At 41.1% G+C, this 27,257-nt stretch overlaps 1 protein-coding gene and 1 pseudogene across 1 annotated transcript in view; one reads left to right on the forward strand and one right to left on the reverse strand.

Moving 5' to 3' along the window:
* SDK1 (sidekick cell adhesion molecule 1) overlaps positions 1-27,257 on the forward strand; it is a 478,937-nt gene that overhangs the window by 145,167 nt on the left and 306,513 nt on the right. The gene's annotated exons all lie outside the window — the stretch shown is intronic.
* Positions 12,370-12,483, reverse strand: LOC136633721 (5S ribosomal RNA; annotated as a pseudogene).

Raw genomic sequence — 27,257 nt, forward strand, 5'->3', positions numbered from 1 at the left:
ATCTAGCCCTATATTATCATCTGCCTTTTTAAATTCTGGATTAGTCAATGTAGAATATTCTCAGAGTAACTCAGTGTTTAATGAATGGATGAATTAGGGCTCAAGCCTATCCAGCTTACCAGCACCAGTGCAGCTGCAATGCAGCCTCTAGGTGAGGTAACAAATTTTCCCTTAACTTGTGGAGGCCTCCATAACGAACCTCCCACCACAGGATGCAGTGCATGCCCCCTTGGCATGGCTACACCAGGGCAGGCAAGTTGGATAGGATTTGGCAACCATTGTGGTTAATTCTTCATTTTCAAATAAGGATGTTGGGAATAGTTTTAAATATTTGTTGACCTGAGAATATGGGGAGAAATTTTTTTTTTTCATAATTAGTAGTGCAGATTACAGTCATCCCCATTTAAAAGTTATATGGAAGCTGTCTGCCCTTGTACAGTTCTTTTTAAAATATTATGTGAAAAAATGGATAGAGGTATGTTGCCGGGTTAGTCAGTGTGCATTCTTGATTGATTGACACAATCCACTAGCGTCTTCATACAAAATAAATTCCCTGTGGTCCTCTTTTATTTGATGCAAAGAACAGACACATTGCTCTGTGTTAGCAAAACACAATCTTTATATTTTGGTTTGTCAGAAATGCATAAACGGATCAATGACAGCAATGGAAAAGAAATGGCTTGTCCACTATGAATTTAGAAGCAGGAGTGGCATGGATTGAACAACCAGTTTCTACTTTTTAGCAGAGCACTTGTAAGAATTTCAAAGAAGCCAGCAAAATAAGACCGGGGTGTAATATTTTGAATTCAAATCCCATATTAATTCTTATACACTAAAACTGACTTCTGAAGTAAAAATATTTTGCACTCTGAAACAGTAATAGAATGTTGTAGGCAGTAAGCAAGGTGACACCATCAGTGTGGAAAAACTGGAAACTCACAAGGTTTTAGCAAGAGCTTTTGTAACTGCCTACTTTCATCACTACATCTTCCTTCATCAAACAGGTTAGAGGCCCTTTCTACAACTCGTATGAAATCAGATCTGGAAAGGCAAAATGAAATCTTGCTTTTTTCATTTGCTTTCGTGGATCATCATTGCATAGGTTTAAATTTTCTGAATAGGAAAGGTGTGCCCTAAAGTTTCTCCCCTATCCCCAAAGTCATGTTAGTAGAGCAGCACCTTTCCCTTCACTTCCCTTCCCTTCCTTCCCTTCCCTTCCCTGGAGCAACGGAATTGAGTGGATATACAACTTCAGGCAACAAAACCTTTTCCATCACATATGCTCAGGAAAGCATCACCTGTTGAATTTCTGTGTATTAGGCAGTGTTTAGAACACAGGACCAGGACCAGTGATAGTCTATTTTTTTTCTGTACTTGTCGGACATATCAAGATAAAATGCTGATTTAAGCTGCAGTCTTCAAACTTTCATTCTGATGCAGAATAAAGACACCAGAAGCTTCTCATTCTTATTCTGTTATAATCTTATCTCTGTATGCAGAACTTCTGTGAGTATAAAAATCCTTAAAAGTTTTTTTTCCCTTGGTGTGACCTTCTGCACCACAATATCAAAATCTTATTAAAACAAAATAGATGGAGAATGATGTTAGGAAACCCCAAGCCTCTTAATTAGCTCAAATTTCCAAGTGATGGCTTGAGGACTCCTATTGAATGCTAAGGCAATCTCTCTTATAGCTCCCTGTGATCCAGAATAATTGCACATATCATTAGCATTCAATTAACATGAGTTAAATTTCTCAAAGTACTGCTAATTGTGAAGACCCCATTTATTTATGTACTGTGATAGATTCTCCTAATTTGATAACTACCAATGATAGACATCTATGTTGTTTTGCTGGCGTCCAGAAACAAAATTGAAATTTCTACTCTTTTTTTACTAACTCTCCAATGAATTCGATATGAGACATATTTTACCATATTTAGGATGAGGAAGCTCTTACAAAAAGTCACAAATGATCTCCTTGTTGCTAAAAGTACAGTATTTTAGTCTTAGCTTCTTTGAAGTTCCTTTGCTGCTTTGAGTACTTTTAGCAACCACTTTTCATTCCTCTACCAAACATTTCTAGGATTCCTCCTGCATCATTTTCCTCAGTGGTTTGTCTTATGATTTCTTCCTTTTGGCTTGCAACATTTCACAGATGCTAAACTCAGGGCCACGTTATAAAGTTGACCCTCCTTGACTTACAGCAGGTCCTGACCCACATCTGGAGGGCTTCATCAAACCTCCCACTTACAACCAGAAGTACCCTTCTGGTCACACCCAGAGGTGTTCTGAAGTGCAGAGAGGCCATGTGCAACTTCTCCACACCTCAGAAGGCCTCCCAGAGCTTTCAGAGAGGCATCTCTAGTTTGATGAAAAACCAGAAGTACCTCTCAGAAGCCTCTTTTGATGCACACGGAAGTCTCTAGGCAGCTCCTAGCACCTCCAGGTGCAATTTTTCTAGAAGAAAAATCCATTCCGGGTTACAAGCCATGATGTGTTATATGCAGCCTCCTGATTTTAGAAATGGGTTATGTCAGAATGCCAGATGCAAGGGAGGGCACCAGGATGAGGTCTCTTGTTATCTGGTGTGCTCCCTGGGGCATTTGGTGGGCCGCTGTGAGATACAGGAAGCTGGACTAGATGGGCCTATGGCCTGATCCAGTGGGGCTGTTCTTATGTTCTTAAACTACAATTCCCAGGAGGCCTTGCAGGTCTCTTGTTATCTGGTGTGCTCCCTGGGGCATTTGGTGGGCCGCTGTGAGATACAGGAAGCTGGACTGGATGGGCCTATGGCCTGATCCAGTGGGGCTGTTCTTATGTTCTTAACAGTAAGGCACTTCTGGTTGCGTCCAGGGTCCTCTGAGAGTCGTCCCCCCCCCCCGTGGATCTCAATATCCTCATGTTCAGTATCTGTGGGATACCGAGGACCACCCTGTATGTGCAATTTTTTATGAGTACACAAAAAACATTTTACATATATAGTGGACCCTCTTTATCCTTGGTTTCGGGATCCACAGATTTGACTCAATATAGATCTGACCTCATAGCAGGAGGGCCTCATAGGACCTCCTGGATGTAACCAGGTTCCTTCTTGTCACGCCCATGATGAGTTCCCCAGTGAAGTCATATGTAGCCTCTCCATGCCTCATATCCTAAACTATAGGATAAACTTTATCCTATGTAAGCCATTCTGAGTTCTTTCAAGGAATAGCATGATATAAGTGAAATAGTACATCATTATCATATCAGAAGAAGATTAAAAATTATGTGATTCATTATTCCTGCAGAGAGCAAACTAGCTAACAAATGCCAGTTTTCTACCTCTAGAGCAGTCTAAAACCATAGTAAATCTTCTGAAGTTTCAGCAGTGCAGAAGCTATACAGATTTTTTCCTTTGTTCCTTTGCTGCTGCACAGTAAACAACTATGTCACAAAGTTTTGTGACTGTTTAACAGTCTGCAGTTTTGTGGCTATCTTGGAAAGCTTCATCAAGGTCCTTTGGCAAAACTATGTGAAGAAAAGTGGAACTGCATATTGATGCCAGTGGGACTTCCTTCAGAATCACATGTTCAGGGCACTTGTAAATCTCGTTTCTACCGTATCTTCTCGGTGTGGTTGTATGGCAGCAGTGGAAGCAGATATAAATGGGGATAAAACCAAGGATAAGGAAGAAGGTGATACTGGAAGGCACAGACTGCCCAGTGTTCACTGCTAAATTAATGTCCTATAAAATGTAAGCCATAAAATAAGAGCTGGAAAGAAATAACACTACAAATAAAGGGCCAGAAATAAAACTCAGGAAGACCCTTGAGCTATGAACTGTTCTTAGAGCAATGAGGGAGAAAATGCTCGATTTGTTCCACACCTTGAAGATGCTCTCAGGAGCTAAATGTCACTTCTTTTCTTGTTGTCTCTTCCTGGTGTGAATTAGCCTTTCTTTCCAGGCTTGCAATCTTTGCATTATAATAATGTAGCCGAGGCACTTCCACTTTGTACATTTTTACATCCTTGCTTTATAACCATTATAACTGTGGCATGAATTCAAATGGCTGTGCATCCTCACTCCAGACAACCGATAATAAAGGAATCATCATAACTACTGTCAGATGTTTTGTAGGTTGTACTGAATTGCAAATGCTTCCTCTTGTGTACTGTGTTCAGAACTTCCTGTCACTTAGGTTTCCGAGTTTTTTGTTTTAACATGTGGAGTGCCAGTTTTGTTATAATAAAAAGCTTTCAAAACAAAGTAACTTTTCTGTATTCTCATGTCTGTCACGCCATAGTGCCTCTTAAATGCAAAAGCTGGAATACGTTTATAATATTAAAAGGTTGGCATCCTTCTGAGTGGTTAAATTTCTGTATCTTCTGTTGTTGTTGTTTTTACCTTTAACACACTTTTAAAAATACACTGATAACATTAGTGAACAACATTTATTTGTTTTTTTAACACAGGACCAAAGGATAGGACCAAATAGATGGGGGAAAAAACAACAGAATCTTTTTAAAAGTGCCCATGAAAAGGAGATCAATTTCACAAGCAGACAGATAATTACACCTTGATCAGAAAACAAGAAACATTCCTTCAGCCTGTGATATACACAGGACCATGAGATAGTCAGTTGTTCTGAAACTATTGTTAAACCTTAAGATTGCTTAAGACAAAGTAAACAAAGGAGTGAACCTCATAAAAGAAGCAGAAGTTTTTATCATTTCTGTTATCTTCCCATCTTGAAGAGAGTCTTGTATCTTTGTTGGTGTTCATATAAACAAAAAGGGTGGCATGCCTCTGATAAGAAACAAAGATGAGTCATTTGAAGATGTTTTACAGACAATTAAAAGTTTCATTCCTTGAAGACAACTGATTTTTCTTTAGACTGTTTCATAAATAGGCAATGGGGGAAAGTATATCACTTGGTGACTGTTTACATGGCAGGAAGATAGTCCAGTTATGTTTATTTTAGAAGAAAGGCTTGTTGCCACATTGATTTTATTGGACTCCTGTTTGTGCCCAGTGATCTAATGTGGAATCAGAAGTGCTAAAGGAGGAAATGGGCTCAGTAAGTGCCTTATCACTTGGTCTGAAATGACAGGAAAGCTGGGGTTCATTTGGAAACCTCTCACAGTATCGTATCCATTCTGAATTGTCCATGAAAACTGCTGTTTTCAGGGCAAACGTGACTACTATACTGTACATGTGATTATTATGTACCACTTGATAGTTGGTGGGTGTAGGGCATGGGGAAGGAGGAATGTCTTGAACCAGTGGGGAAAAAACCACTCTGCTAGAGTGTGGTGTACCCCATGCTACTTCCATCACTATTGCAGATGACCTGCTAAGTTTTGGGTTGTTTTGGGGCACAGGCAATAGCAGAGGGGTTTGGAGGGCCTGCTGCTGCTGTTTCTGCCTCCGTTGTTGGTTTCCTCATGTCCCAAGGCAAATTTCTAGGTGGTTTGAGACAAGGGGGAAGAGGTGGCAGCAGATGTCAGACCCCTTCAGGCGCTTGTCAAGTGATCTTGTGGATTGTTGACAAATCATTGGTGGTTCACACACATTTCCTTTGAACATGTGAAAATCATCAAACTGAGAGGTTGTGTGTACATTTCTAGCTTGCTGTCAATGTTCTAAAAGCCATGGCAATATAAAACAGTGAGGCTCAGTGCTTATAAACCCTCCAGTCTGCTCAAGCCTTTTACCAGTGTAGGACTGTACAGAGAAGCCTGACTTTACTAGCTCTTCCTAGAGTGCCTCTGTCTTTACAGTCCAGTTTGAAACCTGGGATGAACTAGCTATGCAACCAATCAGGGCACTTTAGGAAATTGAATAGCATTGTGGAATTGATCCATCACAAAGGCTACCAGTTCATTATGCAATGTGGCATATTTTATTTAGAATCCCAACTCTGGGAATGTAAATACAGCTGGTCTTTTCCAGCTGGCTGAATACCTCCATTGTTTTCAAAGGAAGCGTGTCAGTATCAGAAGTGGTGTATTGGATAGCATTTCCAGTACAAAAGCTAAGGGAAAATGAGCTCACAAACACTAGAAGGAACACCAAATAAGTGTTCCTGAGTTCCTGATGTTCTGTAAGTGTTTCTGATGTTCTGAGCTTGAGCTCTTCAAATTTGATATGTTAATATGAAATAGGAACACAGTCTTCATGTACACATGCTGGGCAGGTTCAGGGCAGGGAGTGTACTTGTTGACCATATATTCATATGGAGAGTTCTTAAACATTATAAGTGGTTTCACATTATAAGGAACTTAAATAAGAACTTTTGTGGATCAGACCACAGGATCACGTATTCTGTTTCCAACAGGTGCTAGGCAAAGATGCCTCCGAGAATCTCATAAAGCATGAGTTTGTCCCCTGCTGCTTGTCTACAGAATTTGGGATTCAGGTGAATGCTGCCTTTAAAAATGGGGTTTCATTTAGCCCTCATGGCTAGTAAGTTTTGCTAGAGATGTAAGGTAATTTAGCCTTTGATACTCTGTTTTCAGTATTGCTCATAATGGGCAGCAGTTTTTAAAATGACCCAGAATTCAAATGTACAATGAAACCAAGTTGTATAAACCTTTGGGTTTGAGCCAGAGTTTATTAAGCTCTAGAGATTTGCAGCCGGTGCATTAGAAATGGCAAAGAGACAGATATGCACAATCTGAAACCATTTTTCCCCTGAGAACAAACCTCTATTGAAACACTGTTCAGGTTTTATAAAAGGGTCTAGTCTGCCATAAAATGTGTCAGTATTAGATCCTGTTATATGCTTGGATATTAAATTTCATAGGAAAAAAAGAAGCTGGGATGCATATAGATGTTTAATAGGGTAACTAACTGAAGAAGTAGTATCTGAAGATGTCCAAAGAAAGCCCAGACAAGTGAAGGTAGTGGGTCAACTTCACAATCGAATACTGCAGATATCATGGGTAAGCCTCCACACTTCTCAAATGGCAAGGACAATAGAGTTATTTCTACACAACAGAGAAGATATGCCACTACTATAAAAGTGGTGGAAAAGAGATTTGGGCTTCCTGTGGACTGAAAGGTCTTCTCACTCTGCAGTTGTGGCATCTGGGAATAGAGGTGTTTGGATATATACAGTGTTCCCCTGCCTTACAAGGGTGATTTGTTCCTGAAAAACTCTTTGTAGGGCAAATTCTTGTAAATTGAAAATGTAGTTGCCATTAATTTCAATGGTAATGATATGTGTTCCTAGTCCCCAATTGACACCCATGTATGCTAAAACCCCACCAAATGGACACAGTTCTTCAGAGTTATCATAACATAATATGATAACTTATCATATACTAACAAAGTATTTTATCTTCATTAGTATAATATGGCTGCTTGCCTGCTCTTGTTAAGCTCTTTTGTAGCAATTATATGCTGTACCCTTAAACATGCATAATGATTCTGTGAAGATGACCACATGGTGGCTCTTGTCTCATGGTGCTCAGCTGATTGTGAGGTGCACAAAATCCAAATCAGTCCTCCTAAATGCAAAGAAATACCTCCTAAACCAATGTAGGGGTGTCAGATGAAACTTCCCATAAAACTGAATTCTCCTACCCCAATGAATTTCAAGTTATGACTGTAATTTGAAAAGCAACAGACATCAAAGAGGGAATGTGTTGCATTCTGCAGATCTATTGTTTATGCTCACCTGGTGCTCCAGTAATTAAGGACTCTGATGAAAGCATCACAAAGCAAATTATGCCTCTGAAGATGCTTTAGTTAAAACATGGCTGTCAGTAATGGCGTGTTTTTTTGCATATTTATTCAGTTTTGTTTAATTCCCATCCACCCACAGTTCTCTTCATATTTCTATAGAAATATGCCATGAAACGTATCATTCATGCAGCCTGGTGTCCTTTCGATGACAGGCCTGCTTTCATGGACTAGGCTTCACTGGCATGTTCACAGAGCTGTTGTTGCACTTGAGGGTACGCTTTAATATGTTCTGTAATTGTGATTCACCTCAGCGTGCATCTTCACAGGGGAGGTAGGCAGATAAAATTTTCCATCTTTTTGTCAACCTGTCATCTCACTTAGAATGAGATGATAGAATCCACAGGAATATAAACACCATCATAATTTTATGTTTTCAAATGAGCGAAGTTAGAATAGGTGAGGAATCAGACAGGCAAGTAAAATCTTCTATGTAAATTGTCTTTTGGGATCACAGAGCAGTCAGGATCAATCCAGAACAGAAAAGGAAGACAAAGTGAGATTAAGGGCTTTTAAACTCAGTGATCAACTGCTCTGTGGTGTGCTCATCAGGCCTTGGACTGGCTCCAATTCAGGCCATGGCCATGAGGTGCAGTTCCAGAGCAGGCAAATGAGGGCCCAAAGGAGCCGGGGCAGCAGACTTGGCCAGAGCAGGTTGGAGTTGGGTGTCAGGTCAGGTAGCTGAAAAGCAGGAGAACCAGAGGGAGAAATCGTAGCCGTGGACAAGCAGGTGATGACATTTGGGCAATGCTGGGCAAGTCTGTAGTGTTGGTTAATGTTGCTCTGACCGAGGAGAGTACCTGTTTGATATGGGGTCACCTAGGTCCCTCTTGGGGTCAAGAGCTGCAGACCCAGTTCTGAAGGTTAGGTGCATGATGCTGCAGAGAGCAGGCTGGTCAATCCCTTTGTTTGGGAGCTGCCATGGTGATGCAGGGAGTAGGATGACTGAGCCCAGTTGCCACAGTCCCACTTTGCTCATTGCACTTCCCCTCCTCTAGCCTTCATCACACTCCTCTGTTCTCCCACATGTGGTTCAACCCCCAGACTCCTTACCTGTGTTCAGCTCCTTTCATTTATGGTTAAAGCCACCCATGACATCAGAAGTATAATGGTCTTTCGGGCTTTTTTTTTTTTTTTTTTTTTTTTAAAGCTTGGTGTCAGGTGGGACTGTGGCATAGGGGGGTTAACTCTGCTCATCCATTCCATGGCTGCAACCAACAGTGCCTCTCCTCCAAAGCAGATGTTTATCCCAGAAAGGAAGCTGTGTTTTCCTTTGAATCATCCCATCCGACAGCTGATATGGTTTTGGCTTTGTTTTGAGGCATGAACGGAATGTTTTCAATGCCACATGTCAAACGACCATAACACTGTCAAACAACCTTATACCATAATACTGTAAAAACAAAAACTGGAGAGGGTGCTGGGAACCAAAGGGGGGGAGGACAACTGAACCATGTCTACTGCACCAGTATCTAGGTGTGGCTTTGCTGCACCTGCTGTCATGTTTGCTCTGAATAAATTGTGTTGATTTGAATGGGATGTGCTTTCAATGTGAAAAGTTTCATTCCACTTACAGTGCAAAGTGAGTAGTTTTCATTTCCATTGCCCAAGGAGTATGAGTGATTACTCAGTGGGGAAACATCTCTATGACAGTATTACACTAATGAAAGATAAGACTTGGGTTCATCTTCTTCCCCAACAGAAGAATTAAGGTTTCATTTCATTGTATTCATGTTTTCTTCTTTAAACAATTACCTTAACAACAACAAAAAGCAATAATATAAATAAGCTTAATATTGTAGTGATAGGATGGTTATCTTAGATCAGGAGTGGCACAGAAATTTTATGTGACACATGTTGTATCATAACAATTGCACATTTGTTACTATCCCATTTTTTAAAATGAATCGTGGATGCATTTTTCTCCCCATAGGTATTGAAGACTAAAATAAATGAGGCTGCATTCAGTGTTCATTTACTTTAGAAAGCATTAAGGCTTTATGAGGTTTTTGCTATTTTGCACCATCTTACTTGGTCCTTCTGGGCTTTCAGGTGAGATCTTAAGCTAAATGCCTCTCCAGGATTCATGAATCTTTATTTGTTGGGATGAACCACTAGATGAATACAAGTACCTTGGAGAGCTCTTCTCATAAGCTTCCAAATGCCTTCTATTTCCATTTAATTGAATGAGAGTCAAAGGTAGAGTCGACTCTTAGGAATTTGGTGTGTGTTTTTTAAAACAAAATAAACATAAATTAAATATGTAGTATATATAAAAAAGAAAGATGATCTCTGACTATTTATAGTGGGGAGGAGGGAGAAGACATATAATGTTCACTTCTTATTGTAAACAAAAACTACTTGGGTGTCTTCTCCTGGACAGTATTTTTTTTTAAATCTACTCTGAAGGTAAATCATTCAAGGGAAGAAAGAAAGAAAGAAAGAAAGAAAGAAAGAAAGATACAGCATTGTGGCAGACACAAAGTCTGCAATCTTCTACACGCTTTCCTAGGAGTAAATCCCATTTACAAAGAAGTGGGAATTACCTCTTTGTAAACATGTATAGGATTGCACTGTATCTTTCCCTAGCATTCTTAATTATCAAGCTTCTGTAACCCTCATGAGGAGGTTGCTATCGTAAAAAATAGCAAAAAATGTCTATTGCATCAAATTTTGAAGCATAAGCAAGTGACTGTATTAAGAGCCCTACTGACTCTGCTTTCTCATTGATGTTGTGTAAGGGAAAACCTATAAGAAGTCTCTCTTAAACCATTATCTGGTAGAAGACATTACTTGGTTCCCAGTTCTTACCTTCTGTAAAACCAAGGTTCACTCTGTTGCAAAAGCTTACCACTGAGAAGTGTGGATCATTGGTCATATTTCTTGTGCTACAGAGACCAGTAACCTAATACCTTCAAAGGCACTTGGTTTTATACTTTCCAAAAGCCTTTTTGAGGGCCACCTGCAGCAGAGATTAGAGTACTGTACTTATGTAGCTTCCTACATCTATCTGTAGCTTTGAAGATACACACAGCTTGGCAGGTACAATCTAGTTCCAAATTGTATATGCATTCCGACACTTTCTCCTTTCAAATCCTTTTCCATCCCTTAAATCATATCAACATCAACAAGGGAAATAGCTGTGAATTCTTACTTTTGTGAGCTAGAACTCATGAGCAGACTACTCAGCTCTCCTTCAGTGTATGACAAAATCATTCAAGCTTGAAGCCTTTTTAAGGAGGTGAAAAAGGCAAGAGAAATACACTTTGCTGCAGAAGAAAATCCTTTAAATTGATTCCTTTAGATAGTTGTCTTCCTTCCAAGTCAGATTTTTACCCTAGGCCAACTAACAGCCAGTGAATTTGTACCAAGACTAGGACTGTAGTGTTTAATAAACTAGTTAGATTAATCAATTAAAAGCCTTTTGATCTCTGAAAAATATGATCCTAATTAATTGTGCAAGGAGTTTTTCAAAATCATTCTTATAAGTGTGTAATAAAATGTATGCTGTCTGCTGCATACAGGAATAATCTGAAACTAGACCAACGAGGGTGTTGGTTTTTTAATTGTTTAATTAAACATTGCAGCCTGCCTGCACACTAATCTTTGATGATGAGTCTAGTGACCTTCCCTCCTTTGCTCCATGGCCGTCGTGCATGAACAAGAAACAAGGAACAACCTAAGTGTATGTGTGGATTTTTTGCGCAGATGCACTTGAGACCTCTGGATTGCAGCCAAAGTCAGGATGCTATTCCAATATCTTTCCCACTAGGGAACAAGTAATGAAAAAGCTTAGGGTCATCCTGTTTGGCCTATTGAGATTAACAAGTGTAATTACAAAGTTGTTTATATCAGCCAAAAGTGCAACAAACCTGCCTTCATTGTCTAATTTAGTGCTAAGGACATTAACATCAAAGGTTTTATCTTTTGGGGTCATGTGGCCTCTAGTTTTGGAGTTGAAGTTGCTTTTGAGGAGCCCTACCTGATCTGTGTTCAGTTTACTGGCTTTGGGATTTAATCATATATGTCTTCTTGACCACAACATTCTCTTCTTTTTATTCTCATAGGGAATAAATAAATAAGATTTTTAATAGGGTTATTATCAACCCAATCCTGAGCTGCCCAAAGCATGGGTCTGCCGCGATGCTGAAAATGGCTACCTTGGCATCCAGCGCACCGCAATCAGCTGCCACCTCCTCAGGAGAAGGGTACTTTTTTCCGCTTCCCCCGAGTAAAGGAAGTAACCCTGCAGTGGGGTTACTTGGTTGTAGGGCAGCTCTGGAGTTGCTGTAGAATCAAAGAGTTCCGTGTCGGGTCTCGCTGCCTGACATGGAGCTCAGCTCCACTGGTCCCACCCTCCCTCCCCCCAGAATACCTCCTCCCCACCCTCTCCCCGCCCTCCCTGACCTCCCGCACCCAGAATGCCTCCTCCCCACCTCCTCCCACACCCCCACCTTCCTCTTCACAGCCAGGTAGTTCAGGCAACCATGAAACGGCAGAGCACAGGCTTTCCACCAGCTCTAGTTCTGGTGCTGGGTCAGCATTAAGCCTCGACAGTGTTTACCGGTGGTAAGCTGGCACACAGAGCTTAGGATTGGGTTATATGGTTGGCAACCTTCAGTCTCGAAAGACTATGGTATAAGCCTACAGCACCCGGTATTCCCAGGCGGTCTCCCATCCAAGTACTAATTAGGCCTGACCCTGCTTAGCTTCCGAGATCAGACGAGATCGGGCATGTGCAGGGTAACTGTTGACCCTTAACATTCAAAGAAGCACACTGAATTGCTGAAGGAATTATTATTCACATAACTCTCTACATCCTGTTATACCTGTTCAATTGATGAAGTGAGAGTCAACGTGTTTAGGAGAAAGGTATACATACCTTTATATCTATGAATGAAATTATCAATGCAGTGGTATTTTGCACTGTATTGCACTTATTTCTTCCTGCATGCTATGCAAGTTAAACCCAGTTATGTTTCTATAACATTAGTTATACAGAACTAGAAAGGTCTTAAATCCAAATGATCCTGTTAGGCCTAGTGGCATTGAGTTCAATCTTTTAAACCTCATCCATTATTACTGAATTTTATAATATTTGATTGCTGTTGCAAAGGCTTAACAAAAAACCATGGCTCCCCACCACTACCAGGTAACCCAGGGCCTACATAGTACTTAACGATAGTGGTTCCTCACCAGGATCCAGGCAGCAAACAGGCAAGAGTCTTTCTTCACTGTTGCCTCTGTGACTGTGGGACACCAAAAACAGATTTCTACATACATGTGCTTGTCAAAACATGGGGAAGTATGCCATTGAGGGATACCCAACAGGGCTTCTCTCCCACTGTGCCCCCCAGCTAGAGCCACAGCTGAGCAGCTTGCTTGGTTTTGTGTTTGAGCATCTAGATAATAGGCTTGTTAGTTTGTCTCCAGTTAATTCTGAAATTGAAGGGGAAAAAGGAAAGCTGTCAACTACATAGCAATTTTGTCCACCCAAAGATGTGATGGAGTGAAATCTGACATCAAATATTCTCTTCAGTTAAAAATTAGGCTTAAGAATCTTGGCGAAGCAAATGCAATAACTAATTAAACAATCATGCTTTTATTGCTTTTAGGCAATGAATGTAAATAGATGCAGACAAAATTGTTTTGGGGAAGTGTGTGGTTCTTATGCTGATTAGTCTGCACAGAGATGAGTATTATGTCATAAGGGTCCTTTCGGTTCCTAGAGGGACAGATGACAGACATCTTACAGTGACAGCTTTTCAGAATGAAATGCCAGAAGCCATGCAAATTCATTTGCACCCAAATAAACTCTATTTGGACACTTCACTTCTAATCAAGCAATGCATCAAACACACTGTGACAGGGAATAACTTCTTATTTGTTTACGGCTGTTACTCTCCCACCCTCTTGTTTCTCTTCAATCACATGCCCACATGGTTGTGTTTATGTAATTTTCACGCATCATAGTGACTGTTGGTTTGAAATCTGCATGGGAAGAGATGACTTCTGTTTTATGTAATCAGCACTATAGCTACTCAAACCTTTTAAGAATTCAAAAATTTCAGTGAAAAATACAGGTACCTTCTAGTTCTAAGAAACTCCAACCTCCTGAGCAAATTTTATAATGCACATACTTTTCTGCTAAGAGCCATTGTGCATGGTTTGGAAAATCATGTGGCACAGTCTTCCTGGGACTATACCACTTCACAATGTGGATGTGGAAATTGCAAGTAAAAAGGATTGCCACCTATGGAAGCTAACATGCAAGAAGCCTTGCGTCTTGGCCCAGCTTTTTCCCTGGTTAGCTTTGTGCAACCTCCTCTCAACATCCTTCCATCCTTGGACAGCAGGATGGGGAAAAGGAACTAGATTGCAAACACAGTGCCTCAGAGCTGTCTTGCTTTCTGTGCCATTGTTGGTCGTTGCCTTGCCTCTCAGAGCCAGTGGCCTGGCATGTAAAAAGGATGATTTGCCACCCTATAAACAAGGAAGGGGGGCATCACGCTGTAATCTAATTTTGAACATATCTGATATAGGCTCTGAATTGCACTGCATATCTTCTCTCTCTCTGTCTCTGAAAACTGAAACAGCAGCCTCACTTTGGATCCAGAACACTGTCTTTAGCAATATTATTCCTTCTTTGTGTGCATATCAGATGTTATTAGAGGGGCATCTACTTTCATTTAGCATATTATCGATCTGCAGCCTTTGCTACAGGTTGTGAAAAAGACAATGCTACCAAAACCTAAGAATCAGGAGCAAGTGGCAGACTTGTTTTTTAAAATTTATTTTTAGGATTTAGAAATGCCTGAGTTGTTGCTGTGCTTGCAGTTTAAGTCTGGTGTCTTTCACTGTTGAAAAAAAGTTAATGGCATCAGTGACACCATGATCCTGTCACAAGATTTATAGCCTTGGAAATGAGAGACAAAACAAAACTTAATGCAGAAGGAAACAAAATGCGTAATGAGAATATTTTATAGACCATAGTTTCATTATTCCACACCTCGTGGCTTAATCAGACGGTTTAATGTAAAATTGTGTTACAGAAGGTCAGATGAGAAGGACATCCAACATTTGAAATAAGGACAGCAGAGAGGTCAGAATATAAAAGGGCCAGGCATGTTTTAGAGGCAGGCTAGTTCTCAAGACAGAGGCTTTATTTCCCGCATTTTATATTAAGAACCTCGTTTAAGTGTGACTTTCTTTTTGGTGAAACTTAGTGCGAGGAATTCAGAAAATGTGCCAGACATTATTGAATTCAGGTGGAAACACAGCCTAGGTACAGCAGGGACTGTGAAAAAGGCGTTAATTGCATTCTAGAAAATGAGTGAGAGCAAAGCTGAACACTCAAACTTTTCCAGCTACCTCCAATTTGCTCATTTTTTGATGTTACAAAGTTTTCTCCTAGTCATCTATGCCTAATAAAGGTTTGTTGAGTTGAGTTATGTTTATAGTTAGTGATAAAGAGAGAACCTAAAGAGAGAACCATTTTTCTTAGTGATGCAAGGAAGTGGGTTTTCATTCATGCCTGCAAAATAGGACCCAAGAGATATTTACTGATATTTATCTGCATTCAGTAATGTGATGCACTGCCCCGGCTCCAAGAGCAGTGACATCACAACATCATGTGACCTCCACAGGAGAAGAAACAGGCTGTACAAAGCTGCCAGCACCTCCTCTGTAACTAGGGTGGAGCCTGGGGGCAGTCATGCACACTATTTTAGCGTAGCGCCTGGGGCAGGTGCTTCTCAGGCTTCCCCCAATGAAGGCACCCTCTACCTTTGTTACTGTTTTCTATTTAAAATATATATATATATATATATATATATATATATATATATTTTGGAAAAGGATTTTCAAATTGTTTCCATGCTTGAGATTGATAGTACTGTTGGGGTATTACTTTTTTCCAATTAAGCTAGAAGATTAACTAAAACCCACTGCTATATTGTCCAGCAGTTCCCTTTCCCATGGTCAAAATCCTTCTCAAAAGTTTTCTCATTCAGCAACTATATCCAGTGAACCATTTGCCTTTCCACCTTACGCAGACTAGGAAGCAGACTCTCTTCCACTATTGTGTAGACATTTCAGCAGCAATTATATTTCCTTAATTAGCTGTGTCCTTTGTCTAGCTTCCTCTTTCCTGCAAGTGCATTTGTCACTGGCGTGCTATGCTGAAACGGCAAGGCTGTCATAAATGATATCACACCTACAACATCTAAAGTACAGCAGGTGATTTATTATTAAGTGTGACTGTTCTAGCACAGTGTCAAACAAGCAGCCCCCTTGAACATAGCCCAGAGCAGCCAATTCTGCCACCAAGCAGGTCCAGCCCTACCACCAGGTTGAGTGAGCTGGCCAGGCAGAACACAGTCCGCAATATTTATTAACTTGCTGTATTTGCTGTCCCACAATTATGGAATCAAAGGGTCAGCAAAGTTGCTTATGAATGAAAGAAAAGTTTCCTAAGCAGTAAAAACAATAAGCAACGCTTTAAAAATCCCTGAAGAAACACACTGAAGCGACAGCAGCAGCATTACGAGGGGCACAATTCACCAGTATGCAGCAGCACCAGCATCCAGGGACTTTTGCAACGTCCCACGTTCATAGCTTGCCAAAAGGTGAGTAGTGACTAGGCCAGGAGGTTCTCCTTTGGAAGAGTGCTCCATAACTTGCAGCAGAATGACTGCAAAGATCTCTCATGGCCATACACCTCACTTCTGCAGGCAGGAGAACGAGGAACCCATCAGATATTCTTTGTCCCAAACCATTTTAGAGATTAGTATCTGCACTTTACATATGAAGCTGCCCTGTAGTGCTTAATTATATTCAAAGACATCTGGTGATCTACCTTTTGGCTTGGTTAACCTAAATAGGTAGTATTCTCCAGTAAATATCATACAAAGGTTTAGCTTATATTCGGAAATGTCAGGTCCTTGGAGTCATTGCCTACAATATTGAAGGCAATAAGTCTGATGACAACAACAAAATGGTTCTGAAGCCATCATCTCCCAAATACAGAGGTTGTCTTCTTCTTCCACAACGGCTTTACCAAAAAGTCAAGGTTTTAATCTGAAGACAACCTTCCTCCTCTTCCTCCTGTAACCTCGTCTCTGGCTCATCGTTTCCACCTGTTCCACTTGGATGCATGATGGATTACTGTTTTCATATATCACCAGTTTTGAACATTCAAAGCATGGCTTGTGGTTCTTGCTCAGTATTTCAAGTGCTACCTCCAGAGCTGGCTGCTACAATAAATCATTTAGAAGAACACCTCTTTCCGCTGTTACCTGAGAAGACTGTATTGCAATAGTTTCCAAGTGTCATTGTGAACAGTGAGGAATTCTCTGGAGTGTGTGCCTTTATATGCAAGGAGTGTGATACGGACAACCAAAGTGCATAAATAAGCAGCAGTGTCTGGAAATTCAATCATTTTCCAGGATGGAGATGACAGGCTGAACTTCAGTGTGCTATGTCACTATCCTCATCATTCTTTTTCTGATAGCAAATGTGATAGAATTTTATTTCTTTCTTGTAAACTACAACTGTACAATCACCAGTTCTTCTAAGAGCACAGTAAAACGGCTGCGGTATCGCACAGGACAATGTTTGTTAAACCATTTTGTTTTAAATTAAAACAGAAGAACCCCCTATGTTTTAATATACATGTTGGTGTGTGTGTGCAATTATTTAAATCTTTTCTTATAGTACATGCAAAAAAATTTTCTGAAGTTTTTAGTGGTGGTTTTTTTTTTTAAGTTACTATTTGGCTGGAAAATATAGTGATTGTTTTGGAACATGAGTTTCTGAATAGGCATCAGTAATGCACTGCAAGAACTATGAAAGCCACGCTGAAAGAGATTTCTTTTTATTCATCTGAACGGAAACATACTTGAAGGCAAACACTATTACTTTTAAGCAATTGTGTTGCTTCCATGCACTCTGGGGATTTGGTATGGCTCACAATTGAATACTGAACTTTTTCTGTTGCTATGTATCAAATGCAATGAATGCTTCCTGCAGTAATTCTTTCTTTCTTTTTGTCTTTGTGTCCTTCTGGATAACTTTCAGAGTACTGTGAGGCAATTCAGTGTCTCTTAATATTGTCCTTTAATCATATACGTAAAGATGATTAGGCAATACTAATTCACTCAGGGGGTGAATCAAATTCTAAAGGTACTTTTACCAGCTGGCAAAATTTGGTGTGTACATAATGCATGTACCACAAGGTACCTTGACCAGCTGCTGAGGGGTCAGCACTACCATAGGGCCCACTGGTGATGCCTACACTGCTCTCTTGGAGACAATTGAGCCCAGTGAGCACCTGATTACTGATGACTTGGTAGGTCCCTCCTCCCCTTACTGTGGTGACACACATGGGTTTTTTTCATTGTTTCCTGTCAGCAAAAACAACTGCATCCTAGCCAGCAGCGGCAGCCCATCAAGTTCCGCTCTTTGTATTGTGTTATTGTGTCTGCTGGCCTGCCAAGAACACAGATACCCTCTAGCTATTGCCGTAGAGAAAGAGACCCACACAGGTACAAGAATGCTCACTAGTGTTCACCTTGCCGAGGGCTCAAGCCTGGAGCTGGCCCTGAATCCATTGAATCCACGGCTCTAACCTGGAGCCGGCCCTAACTCCACAGCACTCTGATGACTGATAATCAAATCCACCAATCTTCCCACCCGCTGTTCTCCAAACGTGACCACTGCTGAGCTCCGGTTGCATTTGGAGGCCCTTCTGAGGGCCAAGGGAGGCCGTGCGCAACCTCCCGGACTCAAGGCTGAAAATGGGCATTTCTGGTTTTTGACTGAAAACTGAAAGTGCTGGTTTTTGGCCTTCTAAAGGCCTTAATGGGCCTCTTGGGGGTCAGGGAGGCCATATATGGTCCAGTTGTTGCATTTGGAGGAAGCAGGTGCGAAGATCTGCAGGTCATACTATGGTGGATACTTATGCCATACTTAAAGTGGAAGAACATAGACAAGAGTTGCTAAAGAGGGCCTCAGTTAACAAGCAGCTTCATATGGGGAACCTTTTACACTTGCAAAGGGCAAACTGTGTTTACCAGAGGAATGTAATATCATATGATCATAAAAGAGGGAGAAATTCATCTTCAAAGGAAAACAAAGGAAAAAAAATTCCAGGAAAGACTCCAAGGGAGCAAAATCCCCTCAAAAAGGACAGGTGTCATGTTCAGCTTAAAGAGAGCTGTGCCCCACTTGTACAATGTCCTGAGGGTGAGTTGGGTGTTTCTGCTTTCCCCTGAACTCCCAGCCTCCTGTAAGAATGGCTCATCATCTCACACCTGAAGCACCAACCAGGGTGAATTTTTTCAATGGAGTTCTGGATTTGAGTCACTCCTAATTTCTCAAAATTCCTTGGAGAAAAGCAGCAAATTGCAACAGTCCCTGTGCTCTCTGGCCCTCTTTCCAAGTGTGCCCTCTCCCCCCGGCATTAGGTTGATCAGGGAGCGCTGCAGCAATATCGGTGTGACCTGGTTTCTAGGTAACAGAAGAGAAAAAGCCCTTGTCATCTGTAACAATGCACAATGAATAGCTCCAGGATGATGAAAGAAACAGAAGCTCCTTAGACAAGATAGCACCTGTTTCCTTGCGAACAGCAAGTGTTGAAATAATGATGGGATGAGGCAGGGGAATACAGCAGGTTCAAAAGGGGTTTTTGACTTTCAAAGCGAATTGCAGCACAGAGTCATCCCAAGTTTCCTCTTTAGAGATCACTCATGACGCCTGTTGTTTATCGGGTGGCACTTTCTTATTATTTTGTTCCTTCCTTTAATCATTCCTGGCACTCTAAAGACTAACGGTCACCCTTCTGTGAAGTGAATAGATTTGATGTAGTGTGAACTTACCTAACTGTATATTAATTGTAATATGCTGTGCATCCGGTCCCAGCATGAGAGGTGGGGTGTGGGTGGAAATGGGTACATTTTACCAGATCCTAGCCCAGGTTGCAAGCCCTCTGATTTTTTTTTTTTTTTTTTTTGGGGGGGGGGGGGGAGCTTGTTCAGGAAACACCAAAACTTGTGTCTTGAGAAACAGAGTTCTGTGCCTCTCCATTTGACATGTTTTCTCAAAATGTCCTAGAGTTTGTTAGTTTCTGCTGGTGTTTCCTGTTTTCAGAAGACACTAACAGGGTAACAGGAAGGAGGGAAAAGCACTAAAACAATTCAGGTCACTTGGGTATGTCCGTACTGCTGATAGGATGTATAGCTCCCAGAACACATGTAAGGGCCAAATTATAAGTGACATCAAGCAGCCTTGGCTACTATTTTCAAAAGAAAAGTTCTTTTGTGCCAAGGACAGGCTAATATCACATGTAATTTGCTAGCCACTGGCATCCAGAGCACAAAGAAAGATTGTTACTAGGTTCTCAGGACAGGGGGCTGTGGCTAAAGGCTGTTTGTCTGTGCATGTGTGTAGTCAAAATATACAGTATATACACACACACACCGTACTGTCATGTCTGACTATAAATACAAATCAGGTATCCAGAAACATAAGGAACTTCCATCAAAAGGAAATTAAATAAAACTAAAGGGCACCAATAAATTCTTGAATTTTTCCAAAACAAGCAAAGGTTTTCTTATCAGGATTGTGAAGAGGTGTTTCTGTCACAAGTTTCTACTAACTCTGAAGAAATGATGCTTCTGCTGTGCAAAGGCACTGGTGAGCACTAAGAAAATGATTCCCATGCTGGTAGAAGTATTTTTGTTAGAGACTGCCACTTAAGATTAAGATTTCAGTAGCATTAAGCTGCAATCCTATACACCAGGGGTTCCCAAACTCCTTAATTTGGAACCACCTTGTTCACCGTGGGTCCTGAGCCCGCTGAGACCAGTAAGCTGCAGGGTCACATAATGCAAAAGCTGCTTTTGCGTCACGCCGGTGTGCAGCCTGTGTCACTGGCCATGTCATATTGCGTAATGCAATGTGTTTCCAAAGCTATGGGTTGTGACCCACTAGTGGGTCGCAACCTGATTTTCCGTTGTCACAGGTCCACTGCAACCAGGAAGTTGCATGGCAGTCCAGGGTGTGACTCAGCCAGTGATGCTGTCTGCATGCTAGTGTGTCCCGGAAGCATCATCCTGTCATGCATTATAATGCCTGTTGGCTTCCTGGTTGCAGCAGACCCACAGCACACCAGTAACTGGGTCATGACCCACAGATTGGGAAACACTGCTGTACATACTTACCTAGCAGTAAGCCTCCTTGAGTACAGTGGGACTTACTCTGAACAAGTCTGCATAGGCTTGAACTATGCAGTATGTTAATTTTTCAGGTTGTATGTATTTCAGGAGTTGAAAGCTGAAAAGCAATGTGTCAATTCAAAATTGGAAGAATCTAAAGTAGCCAAATCAGAAGTACTCAAGTGTTAGCCCTCCCTCACAAAAGATTTAAAATTCAGAGAAGCACCTGGAAACCTAAAGAGAGTGTAAGATCAAAGAAAAGAGAGGTGCATAAGTAACTATCAGAAGCAGCCAGTCGGTGAGACATGAAACAGCTGGTTGCAGGATGAAATGAGGCTGGACTGCAGTACAATTTATCTGTTGCCCTAGGTTACAATTGTATTCCTATAGTGGGAGAGGGGGCAGGTACCTCTTCCACCATCATCTTGTTTACAAGGTAATATGATGATGTGGGTGCACCACTCAGGTGCTCCTATGTGTAGAGGATTGTATTGGCAACCTTCAGTCTCGAAAGACTATGGTATCGCGCTCTGAAAGGTGGTTCTGGCACAGCGTCTAGTGTGGCTGAAAAGGCCAATCCGGGAGTGACAATCCCTTCCACACTGGGAGCAAGTGCAGTCTGTCCCTGGTCTGTCTCCCTGGCTATGGGCCTTCCTTCTTTGCCTCTTAGCCTCAGACTGTTGGCAAAGTGTCTCTTCAAACTGGGAAAGGCCATGCTGCACAGCCTGCCTCCAAGCTGGCCGCTCAGAGGCCAGGGTTTCCCACTTGTTGAGGTCCATCCCTAAGGCCTTCAGATCCCTCTTGCAGATGTCCTTGTATCGCAGCTGTGGTCTACCTGTAGGGCGCTTTCCTTGCACGAGTTCTCCATAGAGGAGATCCTTTGGGATCCGGCCATCATCCATTCTCACGACATGACCAAGCCAACGCAGGCGTCTCTGTTTCAGCAGTGAATACATGCTAGGGATTCCAGCACGTTCCAGGACTGTGTTGTTAGAGGATGGATGTTCTTCCTCTAGGATGTTGTTAGAGGACTGTGTAGAGGATGGAGCTCCGCAATTCCCCCTTCATGGGATTTGGTGTTCCACCTCACACATTTACCTTGGTAGCATCATGGAGGGTTGCTCCACCTCTGAAAGAAAAGGATACCTGGCCTGGTTAGGGGCCTGAATTAGGTCAACATGATTGACTATCATATTAAGGCAGGAGAATCAGTCTTAGTTCTCTCCTTAGTGCTGCAACCAAGAGTGTCACTTAACAGTTCTTTTTATGTATGTCAGAACTAATTACAGTAAATGTTGACAGTTGGATGGTGCTGATAAAGCCCATGTGTTCTCACTCCATGAGAAATTTGCATGTAATGGAAATGTTTTCATACTCCAGCTCTGGAGTGTCAATAAGGATTAGGTTTTATGAGACAGTACAGTTTATGGGTTAGTGAAGGACTTGGCATAGCAATGATCGCAGACTGCTCTGTTAGTGACAAAAATGCTCATGATGACTTTCCCAACCTCTTTTACATATTTGTTGTGATTGATCATGTATGTCAAAAAGCATGTGGTGATGTTTTGGATTATGATAAATACATGTTTAAAATAGCCAATGGATGACATAAACAATGATCCATGTTGATAACCTAGAGCCCAAACCTAGGCTTGTCTATTTGGAAGTAAGTCCCATTATGGTCACTGGAACTTACTCCCAGGTAACTATGGATAGGATTGCAGCCTTAGTTCACACTGACTAGGTTGGAAAGAAATATATTTACTTTGAAAAGAGAAGTTGGCAAAACAACTAAGAAGAACATTATTTTTTTTTTCAAATCTGGGAAAAGAATAATAAGAAACACTAAGGAACAGTTTAAAAAAACATTGAAAGATGTAAAAATAAGAGTAATGCAGGCAGTGGAAATAATTGTCATTAAAATTACATTAACGCAATTAAGATGTTTTAGTGAAAAGTAAAGTTCTAAATGGAAACTGCAAGGATATTGCTGTATCATACAACGACTTGCCAGAATCCAAATTTGTGGATGTGCAAAATGGGAAAAATAGAATTGAAAAGATTCCTTCTTCCAAGATTTTTGTATGCTTCTAATTATTTATCATTCATTTTTATAGTAGATCAGTGATATGGTCAGTTCCAGTGGTGTATTATTTTGTATCCTTGTTTTGGTAGATGTTCTGAGTTCCATCACATTCTGTAAATATTGTCAGGAAAAAGAAAAGAGAAATTTCCCCCTGAAACCATATATGTGACTTTAAAAATTGCCTTCTAAAGGTAGTTTCAACTCTGGTAACAGCTGTAGTTGCTCCTCTTATATTCTAGTTGACATCCTCTTGATGTACGTGACAGATTATCACACTTTTTACAGCCAGATCTAACATTTGGCTTCTGAATACTGGCAGCCTGCATCTTCCAACTGCAGTGGGCTACCTGTAGTTTTCCATTTCTGGGGAAACACTAGCTCCACGTGATAGGATCAGATTTGCCTCCTTGCTGTTCCATGTAAAATAGGCAAACTAATTTTCCATCCGTCTCGGTCTGCATGATCTGTGAATTCTTGCTTCAGTAATCGGATCCATTTTAGACATACAGTCCAAATATCATTACCTGCAGACAACATGTGCTCCCATCCCTTGGATGTATTATAGTTGAAAGATTTATGATTAGCAATTTGAGCCATAGCATCGGTGGATGGGTCGGCAGGGCTATTTATCTGAGTTTCAGATCAATTTTTCCCTCTCACTGCAGTTAATGGCAAAAGCACTCCATTGTCGCAGCTGCATCATGTGATTTGCAACAAGAAAACACTGGAGGTGGCTAAACAACACAGTTTTGTAACTGGACTCCCCTCTTTAATGTCATGTTATATTTCAACTCTTTTTTAGATAAGCAGAATTTGGGGAGGAGTGTGTGTGTGTGTGTGTGTGTGTGTGTGTGTGTGTGTTAAAGTCAGTAGTGCCTGCAGAAAACCCTAATTTCTGACCAGTAATATCAGCCTCTTCTCCCCTGTGCTCATGATGTAACCTGCTCAGAGCCCAATCCTATACAACATTGACAATACAGCTGCAATGCAGCCCTGAGGTAGGGGAAAAAATGTTGCCTTGCACTGAGGAGACCTCCATGACTGCCCCCAATGCAGAATGCAGCACATGCCCCATTGGCACGGTTGCTTCGGTGCTGGAAAGTTGGATAGTATTGGGTCCTCAGGCTCTATACTGGAGAAAACCCAGAGGTCTTATGCCATTCACTTGAGGCGTTTGACCCACAGCTTAGCATAACCTCCAACATTTCACCATGGAATATAAGGATATGCTCATTACAGCCCTTGGATCCCTGTGGTTACACATTGCTGAAGCCTCTACTCCAACTTCTGTATACTGGTATTATTCTACAAGCCCTGCCTGGCTTTCACTGATGTTACAAACAGGGGTGGCTTGTTCTTGTGAAAACTGTGCTAGAAAATCATAGTAGTCCTAGCACAGCCTAAAACAGTGCTTCCCAAAGGCCTATGAGGGAGTTGGGAACGCTGTGAGTTGTTGCAGGGGTGAGGTGGGAGGTGGCCCCCTTGGCACTGCGGCAAATGCAGTGCCACCGGGACCTAGGGGCATTGTACTGTATCTGGGGGCATCCTGAAGCCTCCTGGAGGCCCAAACAAAAGATTTGTCTTGTTTGCTGAAAAATATTATCTTGAATATCCTCCTCTTTTGTAGGCCTCATTAGGTTCCATGGCTTCTGTATGTGCAATATCAACCATTACTAATCAGTGTACAATATCTTTATTTAATTTCTGTACTGCATTTGTATCCAACCTTTCTTCCATGATGGAATTCAAGGTGGAGCACTTGGGATTCCCACCTCAGATGATCTCCCATCTAGGCACGAGGAGTTAGGGTAGCTTCAGAAAGGTTATTGCTTCAGGTGTCTTCGGCCACAAATATTTATTGGACTCTTAGTCTGCCTCTCAATCACTCTCACAAGGTGACTTACTCAAAATAAAAACCTTTAGATTTAAAATTAAAAACAGAATATCCTAAAAGAAGATGATATTTCATAAATACTCCCCCAAATTGCCATTGCATTATGGTAATGTGCTAGTTGTTTTCAGTACCTTTGTAAATGTTGATTTATGCTTGCTACTGCAGTTGAGAACTTTCAACCTGTCTTGTCTTTTTGAAACTGATATTGTATGTACATAGAGTATAAATCTCTGTGCATGCAGCATTATTATTCATAAGTCGGAGGACTGCTCTCTGGATAATAAATGAAACCAAGTGTCTGTAGGGACTGTGGTTTGCCATAGTGAATCTCCTGTTTTCTCAGGTTGTGTTAGCAGAGAGATTACTGAAAGCATGCAAATTAAAAATCAAGAAAATAACGCAAACTCATGCTAATAAAAAGATCATATCCTGGGCAAGGTTAGCATTACACCCCCCCCCCCGGTCAATAATTAATTTGTCAATAATACCTTCTCTGGAAGAATGTGGTAGGTATCATTTGAAATCTTCTTTTAAGCAAACTAGCTTGTGGAGTAAGCATAAGAGAAAAATGTTATTTACCTTACTCGGAAGTACGCTCATTGCATTCGGTAAGACTTAGGCTGTAATCCGATCTTACTCATGGAAACAACCACCTCTGGTGTCATAGGACATTGGTTTTGTGTGCAGGACAAAGGCCAGTGAAAGTATCTTGAAAGAATCAGGGCTGATTCATGTTGGTGAGTGTTCTAAGACAGAAACAGGGTGTAGAATAAGCCAGGATGGAGAGTCAAATTTTACAAGTCTAATCTAAGATGCATTTTTGTTATCCAAGAACAGAGTAGTTGAGCTGAGTGGTGTAAAATACAGGAAGTTCAAATTTATGGAAGAGGAAGGAGCAAGAAAAGACTCAAGATGGATCCAGTTTCATGTTCAAGAAGGTTGGATAGGAGTATTAATGCTTTTTATTACTATTGATTTCAACTAGCAGTCTCCAATATGTTATATGAACAAGACAAAAATCACCAGTAATGCCAGTTCTCTATCCATCCCATGGAACTCATTCTACTAACTTCTTCAAACGTTTTCAGGACCACCATTGCCTGAACCCAACAAATCTCCAAGTCCTTACAAGTTCATTGAAATCAATGGGACTGAAAATGCACTTAACTGTGACTGAATAGACCTTACAGACTGTAATTTGCATTAAGTGCCCCCAACAGATAATTCTGTAAAATAGCCATTTTCAACCACTGTGCCGTGGCACACTGGTGTGCTGCAGACGGTCTGCAGGTGTGCCGTGGGAATTTGGGGGAAGATCATTTGTTAGTAGAACTATTGGGGGATGTGAGCCACTACTGTCAGTGTGGTATGCCTTGTCAATTGTCAAAAAACTGATGGTGTGCCTTGGCAATTTTAGTGTCTTGTCAGTGTGCTATGAGATGAAAAAGGTTGAAAATCACTGCTGTAAAACTTTAGTAAGTGTCAGAGCTGATATATAGAATAAGGGAGGTAGAAGTTGTGCATTCAAGATAATAATCAACATGTTCTGGACACAATCCAGACATCACTGAGCGTTCTGAAGTCCTGTTGGTTTCTGCTGGTGAAAAGTTAAGCACATGTACTTAACTTTTGGCTAAACAGCATTCATTGTCTTTTTAGTTGACCTCAAGCTATGTCAAACAAGAGCTTTTAGAAATCAGACCACAGAGAAGTCATTAGTGATTCCTGTCATTCTTAATCAGGAAGCTTTCATTCAACACATCTGACCCACTAGCGGTCTTAAAAACTACTTGTACCTTAGAAACAAGAAATGTTGAGACCCTGCCAGAGCAGTCCAGTACGGCCATTTTCTTTGCCCCAAGATGGTGGCAATCACAAAGAAGGACAAGTCCTTCACAAGACAGCAGGATTTAAAATGACAGTATGTTATGGCTGTGCTTTCCCTCTAGCTCATGTGTGGTTGTTATTAGTAATTGCTTATGATTCCTGACTTAGCTGAAGAGATCTTCAAGCATATGACAATTAATATTTGACTTCACTCTTTTAAAATATGGATGTTTGCCTCATTAAAATTTAGCAGTGATTTAAGCATTATACTGCCCTCATTTGTAAGGCCTGAATGTGCACTCACCACCTGTACGAATGTGGGGTTAAGAGACACCCAGTCTGCATCTCTACAGTGATGGCTACATTGATTTTGTGATCCAAACCGACCTCACTTTACAAGTGGTTATGGCTGAAGTTCTTCTCAGAGTTATATATCCACGAGACCTACTGAATCAATGTGTGTCTGGCCTTATACTGTGACCCGAAGCACCCATGAATATTTGTGGAG

Source organism: Tiliqua scincoides, chromosome 13 (genome assembly GCF_035046505.1).
Source record: "Tiliqua scincoides isolate rTilSci1 chromosome 13, rTilSci1.hap2, whole genome shotgun sequence".
NCBI classification, from domain to species: domain Eukaryota; kingdom Metazoa; phylum Chordata; class Lepidosauria; order Squamata; family Scincidae; genus Tiliqua; species Tiliqua scincoides.